The sequence below is a fragment of the Pinus tabuliformis genome, chromosome Q (genome assembly GCF_031772625.1).
Source record: "Pinus tabuliformis cultivar Carrire ecotype Pingquan chromosome Q, CPIR1, whole genome shotgun sequence".
Lineage (NCBI taxonomy): Eukaryota > Viridiplantae > Streptophyta > Pinopsida > Pinales > Pinaceae > Pinus > Pinus tabuliformis.
The window spans coordinates 75,168,976-75,189,899 of NC_142296.1; the positions used below are offsets into that span (position 1 = coordinate 75,168,976).

Genomic DNA, 20,924 nt, shown 5'->3' on the forward strand with positions numbered 1-20,924 from the left:
ACACATACATATGTAGAAACCAACCTAAGTCAAAAGGCATAGGTTGAATCCTGTTTCAGAACAGAAATTCACAGAAGAGATAGTGGGGGCGACCAGCACAAGAAGAGAAAGAAGCAAGCTTGCCACTCCTTCTGGAGGCACACTAGAACCTTCCACATCAAACACTCAGATGTTGGAAAGGCAACAAAGTGTTGAAGTGTCCTCCTTTAGGATGTCAACTGATAGAGATCAAGACATTAGAGAAAGGTACACAGATATAAAAGCCAGGAATGAGAGGCTAAAAGCCCAGACTTATGCACAGTACCTCAAGATGGCACCTACAAACCAAATAAGGCTTATCTCAGCCTATGATGTCAAAGAAGGCAAGATGCACATGACATTTGTCAAACCTACCACTCAGCAACCAAGAATAGTAGCTGACTTTAAGAAAATAGATTTTGAAGTGCTAGCAAAGGAAATACATCCTATTGACTAGATTAAGCTACACAAATAGACAGGGGAGATGATTTACTCCACCTTGACAGGGAAAGCCATCGCAGCTCACCAATTGCAGAATTCCCTAAATAACATATCAACTCAATTTCAATTGGAAAAGGCCTCTTCATAGGCAAAGGACACTAAAATCAAGTCCTTAGAGGACTTAATCATTGAGTTGGGACATGATCCCAAAGATGTGAAGGCCACTGAAAGACTGATCAAGAAGAAAAATGATGACATAGCTGCTTTGAAGAAGCAACTTAAGATTCCACCACTACATCACCCACAGATAGTAGAGGTCCTAGAGACCCAAAAAGGACAAGAGGAGCTTATGGACTTGGTCCTAAATCTATATGACAAATTGAAAGAAACAGAGAAAGAATTGGACACATTGATTCAGTCCAAACAAAGTGAACTGGCCACCACTTCTACAACTGCCATTCCCACAGTAACAACTGCAGTTCCCTCAACACTGGCAGCATCCTTGGCACCAACAACTCCACCTGCCACAGCATTGTCAATCACAACTGAGTCTACAACAGCAGGTACTTCAACAGAAAAGACAGTAGAGTTAGTGAAAGCCATGGAGGAAATGTCCATCCAGACAATAGATATTAAGAGGCTTAAGGAGAAAGTAGCAAGCCTAGAAACTAACTGCAAGCTTACCCAAATACAACAAAGAGAAGAAACACAGAAAACCCTAAGGATGGGTGAAAAAATTAAGGTCCTAGAGAAGGATCTAACATTACAAAAGCCACTAGGACAGACTAAGGAGATGCTCTGGGCCAATATCATTGACTCTATCAATGATATTTGGCCATCAATTCAAGTAATATTTGAGCAGAGAGAACTGGTGAGAGTGGCCACTGAAGCAATACAAAAGGTAAAAGAAGACCTAGGAGACCAGCCTGAGGATGCTAATCGACTCATCCATTTTTTGAACAGCAAAAATAGGAGGACAAAATTGAAGCCATCATAGAAGTCAAAAAGGTTCTTTCTAAAAGAAACCTTATGCTTAACTTGGAGGAAAAATTCCATAACATGTAGGTTGGAATTGACAGATTCATGGCAAAGTTTCAAATTTCGAGGGATAAAGGCCTTCCAAGCCCCATGGTCATCCATGACAAACTTATGACCCGATTGGACTATGTTGACAGATTAAAGAAATTGTCCAAGGAATAGGCAAGCACTTCAGGAATCAAAGTATTGCCAACAGGGAAAGTACTGTATGATACTTTAGAAAACCTATTTTTCCTAGAGCATGAGGTGAAACATCTATTTGTCACCAAGCCAAATTTTTCCAAATACACTGAGGCAAATGAGATATATAGAAGGATGCTCAAATTAAAATTACCTAAAGATGAATGGTGGGAAAAGATGACAGATTTACTATAAATTACCACGGTAAATCTAAATGGTAGCCAGATGAAACAAGTAAACAACGTAAAATAGTAACAGGTTAAAGAGTACAGTAAAGGACCAAAGATAAAGATGATTCCAGCGTACAAATATTAGCTAGCCTAAAAGGGCTCAAGTTCAACTGCAACAGCCAACACTACCTGAATAAGAGGGACAACATGATGTAGTTTTCCATCTGTCTTTATCTTCATGCTTGAAGATATTTTTATTTCTTTAATTAAATCTCAAATTGTTATGAGATATTTTGTAATATTTTTTGTATAAATACTTCCTATTTTGAAGTATTTAGGGTGGATTCAAAGAAATTTCTGTAGACTTGTATCTAAAATCAAAGTGCTATTGTATCAAGACTAGATTGGCTTGCTGGATCATGGAATAAAGTTCATAAATTTTACAAGATTCTTGTGTTAAGCGAAAATCAAATAAGTATTCTCTCATGTGTATTATTGTTTTTCCTTATGTTTATTAATAATCATATGTGTTTCTATGAAATCGGAATGGTAAACTAGGAATGATATTTTAGAACTTGCTTTAGCGCACTCTGTTTTGATTGTTTACCTTATTAATGTTTTCTACTAAACTATCTTTGTTAGTGAATTCTTAAATTCTCCCTTACTTCCATAGTTTCACCCTGTGGTCTATGTAGAAAAGAATTATTAATTGTTCCTTGTTGATGATCACCCTCTGCTCCTCATTCTGATCCCGGTCTAAGGATTCTTCATTGCCCTTTTACCCTGGTTAGAATCATTCCATCCATCAGCCCTTTGAAAATTTGCCTTTTGCTTTGCTAGCTTGCCCTATAAACAATCCCTTTAATGATTTGGTCTAGTTACGTTATCCTTTGATTGAATCCATAGCCCAATGGCTTAAAAACCTAGCTCTATCCATCTGTTCCAAGAATTCCACCACCCAACTTTCAATCAAAATCAAAATCCTCATGAACACTAAGAACTAGCCTAAAATATAATAAAAACAAAGTTAAATTATAAAGAGAGAGCCCTCTCTGGACTTAGGTTGGCTAGAACCTGAGTCTAAAATATTTGGTTTGTGGTTACCTTGGATTATTCCTTATTTTAATAACCTCTAGGGAAAACTTCTGAGGGATAACACATGGTAGAGAAGATTGGTAAGCGTAAATCGAGGACAGGGCATAAGATGAGACTAACCATGCAGATAGGAGAATATGAAATGTATTAGGTTATTTTGGATCTGGGGTCAGATGCAAATGTTTTACCAAAGTAGACTTGGGAGTGGATGGGGAGACATGTGCTGCAATGGTCTCTAATTTAGTTAGGGATGGAAAATCAGCAGAAGATCATCCCCATGGGACGACTGCAAGGAGTAACTATAGATATTGAAGGCGTGAGCGCATTGGTTGAATTTGAAGTGATAGAAATTGTGGATGACAACAACCCCTACCTTGCGCTCCTTGGAATTTATTGGGCGATTGACATGAACGGGTTAATCAACCTCAAGAAGAGAAAGATGATATTCAAAAATAAATTTCTTTGTGTAATAGTCCCCCTTGATTTTGCTGAAGGATCTCACTATACTGAACCAATCCGCGATTATAAGAGCGATGACGATTTGGACTGCATATATAAGATAACAACACGAGACCAAGATTGGGTGAATCTGACAGTGGATGGACGAATTACATGGGATCGCAAGCATTCCTGCACCTCAGACTCTTATGAAGAATTAGAGCGCTGGCAGAATTAGCTACATGAAGTAACCATGCTAAGTTGTAACATGATGACTCAATCGTTGCACTGTGTATCATCAGAGGTAAGAGATATGCCCACTTACAATGGATTGAATGATGTAGATGTTTTTTTGGATGCATTTGAGAGGGAAGTACTAGACAAGTAGCACTTCCAAGCTTTGGACTAGGCACTGCATGCTACACCCATGAGATGGTGGGGTACGCACAAGGGTAGTTTTGACGATTGGCGTGATTGTAGGAGGATGATGAGAACATGCTTTAGGAAGCCAAAGGTATGAATGACCGACAAATATGATGGGAAGGATGATCGTGTGCACGCTTGGCCAAATGGGCTAAGGCTTATGGAGCGAAGCCCCAACCTGAATGGGTGCACTTGTTCTTTCATACCTTGGATGTCATCCTGATGAATTGCTACTTGGAGATAGAGCTCCGCCATTGTACAAGTGAATGGGATATTCTGGGTGAAGGATTCATAATAACATTCAGCTTCAAAGATGGGTTTGACTGTATTAACGAAGCACTATAAGAAGTTAAAGCAGAAATATTTAGGATGCCACGGAATCCTTTGGATCTGATTCAACCCGATTGGACTACTTAGTTGAGCCACGCGCTGGAATGCTATAACGTGACTATTGAAGAAGAAGACAAGGATCCACAAAAGATTAATATCCCTAAAATCGAGGGTCACAACGACATCGAGGGACTGCAGATCGAGAATCTTGATATAACCATGCCACTGAAAACGAAACAGGTAAATATTGGTATGAAGGCAGAGCCCGAATTCGTGAAGATTGGAGATTACTTAGATCACGCAATGGTAGATAAGGTCGTCGAATTGCTCCACAAATACCAGGATTTTTTCCCTACCAAGTTTACGAAGCTAAAGGGGATAATAGGAGACCTGGGCATTATGAAGATCACGTTAAAACCCGATGCGAAGCCGGTTAAGCAAAGACCTTACCATCTCAATCCGAAGTATAAGGAGAAGGTCTACTTAGAGCTAGACAGGATGCTCACGTTAGGAATCATTGAACCTATAGAAGAATCTGACTGGATGAGCCCAATGGTGGTATAGGAAAAGAAGCAGAAGGATGAGGTATTGGATAATGTAGGCGGCCAGGAAGCGTACTCCTTCACTGATGGGTTCTCTGGGTACCATCAAATTAAAATCGCGCTTGAAGATAGAAGCAAGATGACCTTCGCGACTGAGTGGGGATGTTTTCAATACACTATAATGCCTTTCATATTGAAGAATTCACCTGTGATTTTTTCGCATGTAGTCATTGCTGCATTCAAATAATTCATTCATAAGTTTTTGGAGGTGTACTTTGATGACTGGACTGTGTTTGGTTTGATAAAACGACATGTGGCAAGTTTGCGCCTAATGTTAGATACTTGTCAAAGATACCAGATTGCGCTCAATTTGAAGAAATGTCTATTTTGTGTGCCTTTTGGGACTCTGGTGGGTCATGTGGTTTGTAAATATGGATTGATGGTAAATTCCACGAAGATCGGAATGGTACTTAACTTGGAGGTGCCAAGGAGTGTAAAACAACTTCATGCAACCTTAATACATACTGGGTATTACAGGAAGTTTATCAAGGGCTATGCCCAGATCACTGCACCTATGGAGAAGTTGTTGAAAAAGGATGTCACGTTCTGTTGGAATGAGGACAGTTAGAAGAGCTTGGATGTATTGAAAGCAAAAATGGCCGTCACGCCAATTTTAGTCTTCCTGGATTGGAAGAAGGAGTTTCATGTACATGTAGATGCGTCATGTATAGCACTGGGAGTAGTACTGACACAGGTTGGCGGAGGAGAATTGGAGCATCCTATAGCATTTGCAAGCAAGAGGTTATCCAAGGTTGAGAAGAACTATTCCACCACCGAGTGCGAAGGGTTAGCCATGGTATATGCGCTCTAGAAGTTTATACACTATTTACTGGGTGGACATTTTAAGATGTATACAGATCATTCTGCATTGAAATACCTAGTCAATAAGCCTGTGTTAGGGGGAAGAATCTGTAGGTGGTTTTTATTATTCTAGGAGTATGATTTTGAAGTTAGTGTGAAGCCTGGATGACTGAATGTGGGACCAGACCATCTGTTGTGCATCGATACGGGGGAGGAGCCCACTAATTTGGAGGAGGGATTGCTTGACATGCAGCTATTATTGTGGATGGACACTTTGAAGACATCATACACTTCCTAACGATAGGAATTGCCCCGGAAGGCTACACCATCCAGTAGAAAAAGGAGTTAGTGGTGCAAGCGGCAAACTTTTATGTCAATGACAGGCATCTGTACAAAATGGGGTCTGGTGAAGTATTATGATGATATGTACCAGAGTTTGAAAGGAGTAGTATCCTCACGGATGCTCATGGGGGCACCACGGGAGGCCATTATGCAGGAAGAGAAACCACACAAAAGATTCTACGTGTAGGATTATGGTGGCCAACCCTCCATCAGGATTCAAAAGCTTAATGCAAGGCATGTGATGTGTGTCAAAGGACTGGTAGGCCATTGCATAGATATGTGCTGCCTATGAACCCATAGATAACATTACAACCTTTCGAGAAATGGGCGATAGATTTTATGGGACCCATTCAACCCCAAGGGAAGAAGACGGGAGCGCGGTACATTATCACCATGACTGAGTATTTGACTCGATGGGTTGAGGTATAGCATGTGAAGGACTACATAGGCATGACCACTACGAAGTTCGTCTTAGAGTATGTGCTAACGCGATATGGGTGTCCAAATATTTTGATGAGTGATTGTGGTACACACTTTTTGAATGAAATGATTAGCACGCTAGAGGAGGAATTTCAGGTATATCACTAAAAAATCACACCTTATCACCTACAAGCTAATCGGATGGTAGAAGCATTCAATAAGGTGCTGGAAAATCGCTGACCAAGGTTTGCAACACTCGGAAAAGTGATTGGGAGCTACTCATACCCACAATACTATGGGCCTATCGGACGACATGCAAAAAGTTGACTAGACAAACACCCTTTAGGCTTGTATATGGTGTTGAAGCAGTGATGCCCATGGAATACGTTGTGCCTAGTCTATGCATAGCAGCACTCACGGGTATGACAAATCATGGAGCCTTGGAAGAGAGGCTCATGTAGCTCGCTGAGCTTCAGGAAGAGAGATTTATAGCTGGATTTCACCAACAAGTCCAAAAGCAGCGCGAAAAAGCATGGCATGATTGACACATTAAGCTGCACACCTTTAAGGTAAATGATCTGGTTTTGTTATATGATAGTAGGTTTGATAAATTTCCAGGGAAATTCAGAATACATTGGTTAGGGCCCTATGTCATTAAGGATATTACCGATGATGGAGCAGTTCAGTTGGTTAAATGGAATGGAGATCCCTTCCTAGGAAAGGTGAATGGCAGCCGATTGAATCCATACACCAGTGATCCGGCCAAGTGACTATATGAGGGTAGCATAGTCTTAGCACTCCATGCAGCCAAAAGGAGGCGCGAGACTATAAAATACACTACCCGGGTTAGGGAACTACGCAATTGGAGGATTGTGCGGAACGAAGAAATGTCACAAGGTTCACAACAGCGTGAAGAAAGCTACGCTACCTAGGGAGAAATTGTGTAGGTCAGCTGGGAAGTGACCGTTAAAGTCACTATTCGTGATTTGATGGTAAGGATGCAGCCAAATGGAGTAGGCGGCCGGCATTTAAGACAAACTTTATGGGTAATATACTTGGAAATCTGCCACCAACCCAGTATTAATGAACCGATTTTGGGGGGAATGGTTGGCTTTGAACTTGAAAGTGCCTATAAATTATAGGTAGCTTCCTAGCGAAAAACACTTGGCATTTTGATAATTGAGTTGTTGAGCTCTCAGGTGCACTTGAACTATGAAAACTACTAAGTTTTTCTAGCAAGTTCAGTATTTGAGACGTTGTCAAAGGAGACATAGGAGTTGTTGCATAGCATCATGTCGATGCCCACAGAAGATATTAGCACCGAAGTAGTGACAGCCGAGGGGGTTGTGTCGAAGGTTGTTAGGGAGGCAGAGGTAGCTTCTCCAGAGGTTGCAGAGGTATTAGCTAAAGTTACCAAATCACCATAGACACCTAGACCGAAGCCGACCCCAACCAAGGAGAGTGTGAAGGATAAGAAGGGAAAGCACACTGTGATACCGGTGTGCACGTCGCCCAAAAGAAACCCACAGAAGGACAAGCCCATAGCATAGGAAAAGGGAAAAACCATTAACCTGGAGCTGGAGGAGGAAGAAATTGAGGACATCTCAGTGGATGATGAGGATTTGGGGGTAGAAGTGGAGGAAGTTGAAGTGTAGGGTTTTGAACCTATCACTAAGTTTCTTGAATACATCCCTCCGCACAAGAGCAAGACCAAGGTGCCAAAGGACATCAACGAGAGAAAGGTTTCCTTACACACCCCGCTGCTGCTGGATGAGATTATCTTTGAAGGACCACGCTTGGGCAGGTTCCTTTGTTAAAACTAGAAGATTGGGACATAGATGACCATGAAAAGTTCCCGCACTTGGCGACAGAATAGCTAATGCGCCGTGTCGTTGACACAACCACTGGGATGACTGCATTAGAACTGCGGAAGTGGCTCAGGGGAGTAGACAAGGAAGGTCTACTCAACCTACTCTGGGTGTCACACTACAATCGCACCCCCATTACAGTATTGGTCATCAAGCAGTTGCTCTGATTTGTGCACGATGGGTTTTTGTGGCTGGAGGAGTCGACACCTATCACCAACAGATTGATCCATAGGATCACGTTGCTGCCCTACATAGGGGAAAATCTGACCATGAAGTTTAGCGAAAAAAGGTGGCAAGTAGGCCCTCGCGGAGGCCATGAAGGAGAAATTCAAGCTCGTGAAGAAGCCTCGAGGCTATGCCATCTCGAGTATCTGTGACCCTGCGGTCAAGGTAGCTACGCAGATTTTGGCAAGAAAGGTTATGAGCAAGTGTCATGCAGATGAAGTGTCGGCACTAGTTATCGCTCTTGTAGCCCAATGCGCCGAAGGATTCCAATTTAATTGGGCACGTTATCTATGTGGTGAGTTCCTTGCAAACTACTATGAGGCACATGAGCTCAGCAAGACCTTCCACTATGTGTGGTTCTTATTGTCTATTATGCTGGTAGGCTGGGAGCTACCGGAAGATAGTCAATTCCCCTTGGTCACACGAAACCTGCCAGAAGTAGCGAAGTATGCTTCCCTATGGGTGATCAAGGATGCTTAGCGCATCAAGGATAGCAAGATCTTCTAGATCTTTATGGAAATGAACATTCACATGGCTATCAATCACAAACCACGATTGTCGCCTACTGTGTTTGCCAACTTGTAGGGGTACGTGGAGTTCAAGGTAGACTTTCACCATGTGTCGATCAGGGCATAGAAGGACCTTGAGCAAACATGGTATGTCTTTCCTTACTTGGCAGCGAACGACACAATTGATGCAGTACTTGATCGCTGGCCAAAAGAGTGGTGCACTACCTCAGAATTGGTGGTGGGGTCGAGAAAGTCCACCGCATAGCACAAAAAGGAGGAGGCCAAGCTCAAAATGGCATATCTGGCTGAGAAAAGGAAGAATGGGGCCACTGACAAGGCCTAGGCAAAGCGCGATGCCACCCAGCATGTAGAAATTCCCACTATAGATCAACATATTATGCAATATACTAAAGCAAAATACATGATCTACTTCTACAGCAAGCTTTGCAGAAGCTTAATCGAATTGAGCAAGATCAAATAGAACACATATAACAAATGAAGATAATTCAAACACACATGAACATAGAAGAATAACCCGGGGAATGCCTCACCCTAAAACCCCAATCTCTGTATTATCATACAAGTGGAAATATGTTCAGATTACAAAGAGAATCAGCTCACAAACTATCCTACTCTCTATGCAATCCAATTGTTGCTCACAGACAGTCAAAGGCTTCTCAGAAACCTTCTCCTTTGCCCTCCAAGCCTCCTATTTCCTTGCACAGTTTTCCTTGGGGTCCAGTGCTACCACCTATGTGAATTGGCCTCTTCACACACTCACTAACCTTTGATCTAACTGCGCAATCCTGAAGGAGATAATTCCTTCTGCATGGATGAGTTTCCTTTATAGGAAAAATCCTCCAACTGATAGTACAATGTCCCTTCCTCTGATCTCAACTGGGTCTCTAACTAAACTGGAATGCATGAGTTATTTATGAGAGAATATTTAGTTATCTGGAGAGAAGTAGTTACACAAGCATTAACTAACTGAACTCACAATTAATTCCACAAACTGTTGGAACTAATCTAACTAGACTTAACTCAGTTAATTGAGCTAACTAATTACAAATCAAATTACAACTCATCCTTATCTCTTTAACTGAGGGATAAATTCCTCAATCAATGGAGAAACTATTGCATGTCCTCACATAGACTCCATGTTTGATTTTCTACAACTAATTAACTCAAGATGAATTAATTAATTATTTTACAAACAGCTGCTAAGATCAAATTCGAATTTTACTTCTCAATTTTAGTTCAGGGACTAACTAAAATTGGAATCCATCCCAAAATGCTATTTATAGAAATTCTATTTTTAGCACTTCCATTTTTCATTCCTTGTTGCTATGTCCAACACTGGTACCTGAACTGCTATTTATATCAATGATATTTTTAGCATTTCTTGTTGCTATTTTCAACACTCCCTCTCAACAAGAAAGGCATTCAACTCAAACCCAATCTTGAACCTTTGGAATGTTCTACATGCAACACTTTTCCCAAGTGTTGTTGCTCCAACAACTCTAGAAACAAAAAAATCTCCCAATTGACCTCCCTGTTGGGCTAGAAACATCCTCTGATGCTGAAGCTCCCTCTATCGTTGAAATGTGCTCCCTTTCTGACCTCTACATTGCTGCAACAACTCCCTGCATCTCACACCATTTCACACCTCTCTGTACCATCCTACAATGGTGCAACACTCTTGTGCCTCTCGCATTGCTGCTGCCTGCTAGCTCTACACTGTCTTGGGATTCCTGCACTGTAGCTCTCTCTGCCACTCCATCCACATCTACCTCTACCCACTCAGCCAGTCCTGCTACTCCTCGTCGAGGCTCCTGTAGCAATGTCTAATCAAAGAGGTTGGGTACCTCAATGATCATGCCCTATTACAGCCTTCTTGGGACTATCACTCCAAATTGCCCCACCTCCTACCTAGAGGTATGGATGCATGTTCTCCCTCTATGCACTTGGCTCAATATTTCCCCCTACTAGAGGTCTCTGCATGAGTGGATGCCTCCACTCGATCTCCTCTCAGCTTATCTATCTGTGGCTGCTCCACAACCTCCTGAAGCTGCTTCACTAGTTGTGGCTCCTCCACAATTGTCTGAGACTTCTTTTGGCACTGCATGTTGAGAGGTAATGTACTCTCCCTCTCAACCACCAAGTCTCCATCAATTTCCTTGCTCCTCAAGGCTTTGCATGCTTCTTGAACCTCAAGAGCATACAGGTTCTTGACTTGTGAACCAATTTGCTTCACTTTTCTCGTGGTGATGTGTCCAAGGAAAACCTTTCCCTTACTAAAGACTACATCATAGCCTTTGTCTTCTAGCATTGCGATCGACACCTAATTTTTCTTCAGTCCTAGTACATACTTGACATCAATCAAGGTAATGCGAGCTCCATGCTCCCTCTGAAAAACAACCATGCCTACACCTGAGACACTATACTTTTCATCATTACCCATCGCTATGAGTATCTGGAGATCTTTCTCCTCCAAGGTACTAAACAAACTCTTGTCATTGTTCATGTGGAAAGAAGCTCCACTATCAAGAAACCAACCACATCCCACCATGGATGAAACCATGCATGCAATGAGGGTGAAATCCAACTCGAATTGTGAGGTCAGTGCCTCACCCTCTGATCCTTCTAAGGATCCCTTCTTGGATTCTTCTGTGGACAATTTGTTGCATAATGGCCCACCTCATGACAATGAAAGCATCACACTTTCGATTTTTCAAACTTCTTCCCACCATGGGAAGAAGTTGATTTGGGATGAGAATCCTTCTCCTTCCCTTTCTTCGCCTTACTCACTAAGGGGCAATTTTCTTCATCCTCCTTGGATGAAGAACCATCTCTAGTGCTTCTTCTTATCTCCTCTTGCATCAATCCGACCAAAGTCATTCTCAATATGGCAGTTTTTCTCTTCCATTTACCAAGTCTTGGTAGCTATGCCAGCTCTTAGGAAGACTGAGGAATGCAAGACTCACCATGTCATCATCGGCTATCATGATCCCTACACTTCCAAGCTCATCCCTGCAGGTGGTGAGCTTGTTCAGATATGTAGAGATTGTGTCCCCCTTTTCACACTTGATTTTCTGAAGCTTGTCTTTCAGCGCCAACTTCCTCTGATTGATGTTGTTCTGATATAGATATTTCAATGTTTTCCACATTGAAAACAGTGTCTCCTTCCCATGGAGACTCGAGACTATGTGGTCATGAACTCCCTCCAGAAGGATTCTCCTTGCTCTAGCCACACATTTCTTCCATTCCACCAATTTTGTAGCATCAGCCACTACAGGCTTGGGGACGTCTTGATCAATGAAGTCCTTTAGACCGTTATCCTCTAGTACTGCTTCCATGTGATCCTTCCAAGCTATATAATGCGAGCAGCCGTCAAGGGCATACTCGAGTCTTAAACCATTGAATGCCATTGGTGAAATTGAGATGTGATAAGAACTCGATTTCTATATTCAGGAACCTCAAACTTCGAACTTCTCCCTTCTTGTATATTTTTCTTCACTTTGATCACCTTTGCTCTAATACCATGTAGAAATTCCCACTATAGATCAACAGATTATGCAATATGCTAAAGCAAAAAACAAGATCTACTTCTACAAAAAACTTTGTCGAAGCTTAATCGAAATGAGCAAAGATCAAATAGAACACATATAACAGATGAAGAGAATTCAAACACACATGAACATAGAAGAATAACATGGGGAAAGCCTCAACCTAAAACCCCAATCTCTGTATTATCATACAAGTGGAAATATGTTCATATTACAAAAAGAATCAGCTCACAAGCTATCTTTCTCTCTCTGCAATCCAACTGCTGCTCATATAAATTCAAAGGCTTCTCAGAAACCTTCTCCTCTGCCCTCCAAACCTCCTATTTCCTTGTGCAGTTTTCCTTGGGGTCTAGTGCTGCCACCTATGTGAATTGGCCTCTTCACACACTCACTAACCTCTGATCTATCTGCAATCCTAAAGGAGATAATTCCTTCTGCATGGATGAGTTTCCTTTATAGGAAAAATCCTCCAACTAATAGTACACTATCCCTTCCTCTGATCTAAACTGGGTCTTTGACTAAATTGACATGCATGAGTTATTTATGAGAGAATATTCAATTATCTGGAGAGCAGTAGTTACATGCATGCAAGCATTAACTAACTGAACTCACAATTAATTCCACAAACTATTGGAACTAATCTAACTAGACTTAGTTAACTGAGCTAACTAATTACAACTCAAATTACAACTCATCCTTATCTCTTTAACTGAGGGATAAATTCCTCAATCAATGGAGAAACCGTTGCATGTCCTCACATATACTTCATGTTTGATTTTCTACAACTAATTAACTTAAGGTGAATTAATTAATTATTTTACAAACTACTACTAATATCAAATTCGAATTTTACTTCTCAATTTTAATTCAGGGACTAACTAAAATTGGAATCCATCACAAAATGCTACTTTTAGCAATGCTATTTTTAGCACTTCCATTTTTCATTCCTTGTTGCTATGCCCAACACTAGTACCTAAACTGCTATTTATAGAAATGCAATTTTTAGCATTTCTATTTTTAGCATTTCTTGTTGCTATTTTCAACACAGCAAATGGAAAACTAGACAGGCAAAACAGAGTATGGATCTGACAAAGGCAAGAGGTCGCCTTCACCCAAAACAGAGGAAGAAACGGACGAGAAAAGAGAGCAGCATGGCGCAAACCAACAGAAAACGTTAGACCGCATCAAGCGTCCAAGGGAACAAGAAAAAGTGGGGTCGAGGAAGAAATCCAAGGCCAGTAAGGTGTCGCTGGACCCAATCACCCTCATAGAGGGATATTTGAATGACATTGGAGACACGGTGTGGGATGTCACTATGGAGGCACTACAACAGTTCAAGCAGTGGCAACAGCTACTATTGGGGGCCATCTAAACGAGTCTACAGGAGCTGCAGACCCGCACATCATAGGCTAGCACGGTGTCCACTAGCCTCGCTATCGGTACTTCAGAAGCTGTCGAGATGATGTGTGAAAAGGTCTCCCACGCGATAGTGCTGCCAGATGGAGCACTAACCACAGAAAAGGAAGATGACAGGCCCATTGTCAGTGCCCTCAAGGGAGTGGGGTTGAACTTGGCAGCGCTCCTTGGCAAGGTGCTCCACCTATTGTAGGATGGAGTGGTCGCGGAGCTGAGGGCCCGTGAACACCACACTTTGCAGGTGTTCAGTGAGCAGAAGATTAATAATGAACAAATGGCCCTATAACGAGACTCTTCCATCGCCTCTATGACCGAGGTAACCGACCGAAACAAGCGCACAGTTCAGGTCATAGCGGAGGCATACTGAATGGTCCTGGAGTTGGCGATTCCTAAGAACCAGTCGAAGTGCATGTTCACAAGATTTCTACAAGGGTGCACGATGCTCGCACAGAGTTGGCTAAGGTTCAGCTAGAGATGAACCTACAAATTGAAAATTTACAATTGAAGGCCCAGCCTTCATCTCCATGAGAAGTAAAGGAGCAGCGTGCAACTGCTATCACAAAGGCAATAGCGGCTGTAGACAGTGCAGTAGTAGACTACACACAACTTTTTGTACAGTTGTTCGAGGTCTTGACGAGCCTGCAGGAGGACCCTAATGTATAGTGACTAGAGACAAAAGTGTGAGAACTGTAGTAGCGTTATGACAAAGGAAAAGGTACAACACAAACCGTTGCTTTCACGTAGAGACTGATGAAGCTACTTGAGGCCAAACAATTGAAAGTACAAGTAGATGCCGCGCAACACAAGGAGCCGATGCTGAAGGCTTGCTTAAAGGCCTGGTTGGATGTGGCTTATTCAGTCATGGACTCTATTGAAGGCAAGCTTTATCATCTACATGAAACTCAACAGAAGCTTTAGGCTAACAGTTCAGGACGAGCAACTAAGCAGTTGGTTGAAGAAGCGAAGTGGGCTGCCGCACAATGCACTGCGAAGGTTGTCGTCATGTAGGTCGAGCTGGGAGGCCTTTGCACCAAGATCTTCATGCCTGCAAAGTGACTTGAGCGTGAGTCATCATGTTTGTGTTGAGGGCCTGTTGGGAACGAGTTCCCCCAAGAACAGTGTTGGGGCTAAAAGCCCATGTCTTGGAACAATTTTGTAATAAAGTTGTAAAGTCTCTGCATTTTGTGGTAGCGGAGCACGAAGGTGTCAAGAGTCATAAAGGGTTATCCACCCTTATTTTGTAAAGTGTAAAGTCATATATAAAGATCTACCCATGGTCTGTAGACCATGGGATTGTATAAAAAGGAGCTATGTAAGTAAGCTTTAAGTAGTCTTTAGCGAGTAGCGAAGAATGAAGTGAGGAGTTAAGCATTGAGTCTAAGTGTTCTAGGGTCTTAGCGTAGGTAGAGGCTCTGCAGTTGAGTGTGTAGAGGCCTAGGGAGGAAGTCCATAGCTGAGTGCGCGGACCCCTGTAGCTGTGTGAATAGGGCGGATAGAGTTTATATTAATCTGAAGATATCAATAAAGAGAAGTATTCTGCAAATTATGTGTATTTATTTCTTGTTAATGCATCTGGTTATATTGTGTTTTGGGTTCAATTTACAATGTTCATGTGATGCATGAATGTATGTGATTGTATTGGTTAATTAAACACAAGTAAGGATATCAGTTTAAGCGACACTAATGGTGGTTGATCAGTAAGATAAGTAAAACACTTCAGATAACTTGGGAACCTATAAAATACGCTACCATAGCAGTGCGGAAGTACCTGGATCATAGGTTAAGGTTGCACGAAGGTCAATCATACACGTTCATGAAGGTACTGAAGGGTAGAATGAAGGGTTGACTGACATAGCCCTAAAGCTTAGTGACCTACGTGAAAGTAGGAACAAATGGTATAAACCGACATCACAACCATCTCAGGGTGCGGAAACTTGGTTCTAGCATCCCCCCATGCTGCTTTGGGTGAGACTTTGGTCTGCGCTCCGTGGGCTAATGCTGAAAGGGCTAGTAGTGTAGGGATTTGTTTGGCTAACTAACGTTGAACTTGGGTCAAACCCCACGAAGCCAACAATTCCCTAGATGTAGTTTTGGTGCTATTTAATACAAGGTATATTTCAAGATAATAGATTATAAGAATATTAGTCTAAATTGCTAATAACTTTAGCATTGGTTGCTGCTACAAATATATATATATATATATATATATATATATATATATATATATATATATATATATATATATATATATATATATATATATATATATATATATATATATATATATATATATATATATATATATATATATATATATATATATATAGATACCAGTTTACAACTAAAAATAATATTTTCTCTCAATTTGAATTAGGGTGTTGTTACAATGTCATGGTTATATATGTATTAAAAAGAAAATTATTTTTGTTTTTACCTGTCAGTAGTGTAGACATGTCAAGTGGTATCAGATCATAGGTTTAAAATTGGAGACCTTGGTCGACCATGTTTTCCATGACGACTAACAAATAAATTATATGATGTACAGAGAGGAACATACTATGGCATAAATTCTAGAAGGTAATATTGTTGGAGAAGAAGAAATATATGTGCATTTGGGGCAGCATACCCAAATTCCCACTAGGGAATTAATGAACATAATGAGACAACTGCACAATGAGAAATATAATATCTAGGCTGATCAAGAAATATTACATAAGTATAATGCATAAAAAGAATAGGTTAAAAGAAATATTTCAAACTAGCTTAATTCTAACATAGTAGAAGGGACAGGTGAGGGAGGAAATAGAGAAGAAATGGTTGGGAAAATAAATACGAAATAATAAGTGGGAAGTAGAAAAATAATAGTTGATTATGGAGAGTATATATCTTCTAAGGTTATGAATACAGTGGAAAAGAAGCCAAAGGTGTAGCTCCATGCAGAGTTCAAGAGAATTCAACCTCTAATTTAGGATTGGAAAACAAAAGAAGTGACAAAAGCATGGATGTTGAACATCAATTGATGAAGCATGGCTATTAAACATCAATTCATGAACAATGTGTTTCAATATTAATTGATGTAGGTGCTAGCTTAAGTTACATTAACCCTAGAACTGTAGAAAAGTGTAACATGGTGGATGAAAAGTTTAAGACCCCATGACTGGTTCAATTAGCCACTCAGGAAAAAGGAGAGGCACAAGCCTTATTAAATACTACCTTATTGAATTAATTGAAAAACCAAACACAGTAAATTTAAAAATATTACCTTTGGGTTCCTACAATGTGTTGATTGGCATGTATTGGTTGGAGAGGCATGAAGCCATTGTGAATAGTTTGAAGAAAACTATTACTTGTACCACCAATGATGGTGAGATTCAGGTCATTCAAGGAATTTTTAGGCCAGTCTCATTATGACAGATATCAACTTTCCAATCAAAGAAAGCTACTAGGAAGGGTTGTCAACCTTTTTTCATTAAGGTGGAAAACCAAATGAAAAACGGGATAGTAAAACAAGAGAAAATAGAATTGGTTAAGAACTTTTTTGATGTGTTTCTAGAGGAAATTCAGGCCCATTACCACCTAAAAGGGACCTAGACTTCTCTATAGAGATTTTTCCCAGAGTTGCTCTAGTTTCGAAAGAACCCTACAGAATGATTGTACTAGAGTTAACAGAGCTAAAAATTCAGTTACAGGAACTGTTGCAAAAAGTGTATATTAGACCTAGTTTATCCCCTTGGGTGCACCAATCCTTTTCATCAAGAAAAAGGATGGAACTTTTAGGCTTTGTATTGATTACAAAAAACTAAATAAATTGACCGTGAAAAACAAATACCCTTTGCCAATAATCGATGATCTCTTTTATCAAGAAAAGGAGGTAACTGTATTCTCCAAGATAGAACTCAGATCGGGCTACCACCAATTAAGGATCTAGGAAGAGTATATACCAAAAAATGATTTTAGAACTCGTTATGGTCATTACAAGTTCAAGGTATTTCCCTTTGGTTTGACAAATGCACCAGCCATGTTTATGTGTCTTATGAATGGTATCTTCAATAAATTCCTTGACAAATTTGTATTGATGCTATATTGATATACTCTGAAGCAATTGAGGAGCATAAGAAACAACTACAGATAGTCCTTTGAACCTTAAGAGAAAATCAACTATACGCAAATCTCTTTAAATTTAAATTTTACAAGAAGAAAATATAATATCTGGGGCATATAATTTCTAAGGAAGGGATTTTAGTTGACCCAGAAAAAGTAAAATACATATTGGAGTGGCCAGTTCCAAAGGATGTAACTAAAATCAGATATTTCATGGGGATAATTGGCTATTATCATCGGTTCATAAAAGGATTTTCTAAGCTAGCTTATCCTATCACCTCCCTTTAGAAAAAGGGAGTAAATTTTAAGTGGACTTCCCAATGCCAAGAAATATTTGAGAAGATGAAGCATCTCCTTACTGTGGAACCAATATTAAAAATAACATATTTAGAGAAATAATTTTTGAGGTCTGTACAGATGCATGCTTGGAATGTTTGGGAGGAGCATTATATCAAGAAGGTCATGTAGTAGCCTACAAATCGCTAAGGTTAAAATAACATGATAATAATTATTCAATGAATGATCTGGAGTTGGAAACAATGATTCATGCCATCAAGATGTGGATGAACTACTTAAATGGAAAGGAAAATTATCTTATTTACATACCATGTAAGTGTAAAGTATTTCTTCACCAAGCCAGATTTAAAGGCAAGCTAGGTGGATGGATTTTTTGAGCGAGTACTACTTTGAGATCAAACATATTAAAGGTAAAGAAAATAAAATAATAGACGCACTTAGCAGGAGTTTGAAGCAAATAAATGAATCACTATCAATCAAAATGAGACAAACCTATGGGATTTAATTAAATAATCTGCTAAAACATATATGAAATATAAGATGACATGTGAAAAGTTGGATGAAGGGACTGACTCAGAGAAATGGATAGAAAATTCTACTAATAATAAGGGATTGTTGTCCATTAAAGGTAAATTTTACATACCCGATCAGGAAGGAATAAAGAAGACTATCATGGACGAGTATCATCAAAACTAGTTTGCAGGTGACCCTAGCTATCCGAAAATGATCACCACATAGAAACCATAATTCTTCTAGACATGAATGAAAAGAGAGGTGGCAGAATATCTGACCAAGTGTGATGAATTCTAGTTGATTAAAATTGAGCATCAACAATCGATAAGGTTTTTGAATCCCTTACCCATACCAAAGTGTTAATGGGAAGTAATCACCATGGATTTGATCATTTGGTTACCTTGAACTCAGAAACATCATGATGCTATAATGATGGTGGTGGAAATTTGATGAAATTTGCACATTTTATACTAGTACAGTCTACATTTAAAGTTGCCCAAGTAGAAGAAGGATTTATAAAAGAAAATTTTTAAGCCACATGAGTACCTAAGGTCATCATTTCAAATAGAGACCCAAAGCTTAAATCTAATTTCTATAGGTCATTATTTACTTGTCTAGGCACTCAATTGAAATTTTGTATTTCCTACACCCTCATACATATGGGAAAACTGAGAGAGTTAATCAAATTGTAGAAGATATGCTATGTATATATTGTATGAATCAACCCTCAAAGATGGAATATTACCTCCACTTAGTGGAATTCACATACAACAATAATTATCAATCGTCGTTAAAAATGAGCAATTTCGAAGCATTATATGGAAGAAGGTGTCATATACCTTTAAGTTGGAGCCAAATTGAGGATAGATGCATGTTGGGAACCAATATGATTTAGGAAATGGAATGGATGGTTAAACAAATCCGAAAAAATTTAAAACATGCTCAAGATTGCAAAAAATGTTATGTTGATAAGAAAATAACCCCCAGAGAATTCCTGGTGGGGGAATAGGCACCCCAAAAGGTTCAACCAAAGATGATTTCTCTAAAACTGGGGAGTTGCTCAAAATTAGCTTTACGATATTACATGCCATTTGAAATTTTAGCCAGAGTTGGCCTAGTGGCATATCAATTAGCATTACGTGCTCATATTAAAGAACATAATTTTTTTCATATTCCCTTATTAAAAATATATGTACCTAACTCTAATCATGTGGTTAATTGGGATGTGATATAGGTAAAACTAGAAGGATAATTCTTGGTTGAGCCTATATGAATTTTAGACAAAAGCGAAGTGGTTCTTCAGAAGAGAACTACACCTCAGATAAAAATACAGTGGAAACATTTTGGCCTAAAAGAAGCTACTTGGGAATTAGAGGAAAATATGGACGTCTTTGCGTAGTTGTTAAAAGAAGAAAATAAATTGGATTTCAACGTGAAAAATGTCTCTTTTAGGGGGTTAGAGATGTAACACCTTTGAAGCTTGATTGGAGAAATTTTAATTTAATTTAGTTGAATGATGAATTTTAGACAATTTTATTTACAAGAAATTATGTTGTTTTTGTTTTGTGAAAAGAAAAAATTAATGTAGAAGCTACATGTGTCCTTATTTAATTTTAATGAATTTTAGTAATAAATGTTAAATGAAAACAAGAATAATTGTCTTGAGATAGGAAAATATAGGGCTATTCAAAGAGTGAAATTATTCCATTCAAGAAAAGAAAATAGTTAAAAACTAGTTATATTCAAATAATGGATATAAGAAAAAGAAACTCCTGATTCAAAGGCGGTTTTTTCCTTCGTTTTTCTTCTTCTTAGGAAAAAAGAGATGGAGAAGAGACTTGGCTGGAGAAAAATTCCAATGGAAGAGAACCAAAGAAGAAAACAACTAGAGATAAATGTTGTTTCTTCTGGTGCCCATTAAGGGGCTACTGTGGGAGAGCAATACAAAAGCCACCTAACAGTAATGGGAGATCAAATTGGTGTGCCCTATAGAAGATAAGCTATCTGTGTAATGGTGGATATAGGAGCTTCTGAATTGCAAGGTATACTTTCCATCTCACTTGAACAATCAGTAGATCGAGGGAAGCTATAGAAGATTTTGGCTTATGGGTGGGAGGTTTGAATAGAACCT

At 39.6% G+C, this 20,924-nt stretch overlaps 1 pseudogene; it reads right to left on the bottom strand.

Moving 5' to 3' along the window:
- LOC149218332 (26S proteasome non-ATPase regulatory subunit 1 homolog A-like) overlaps positions 1 to 1,062 on the bottom strand; it is a 50,449-nt pseudogene extending 49,387 nt beyond the window's left edge.
- Between the last annotated feature and the right edge of the window lie 19,862 nt (positions 1,063 to 20,924).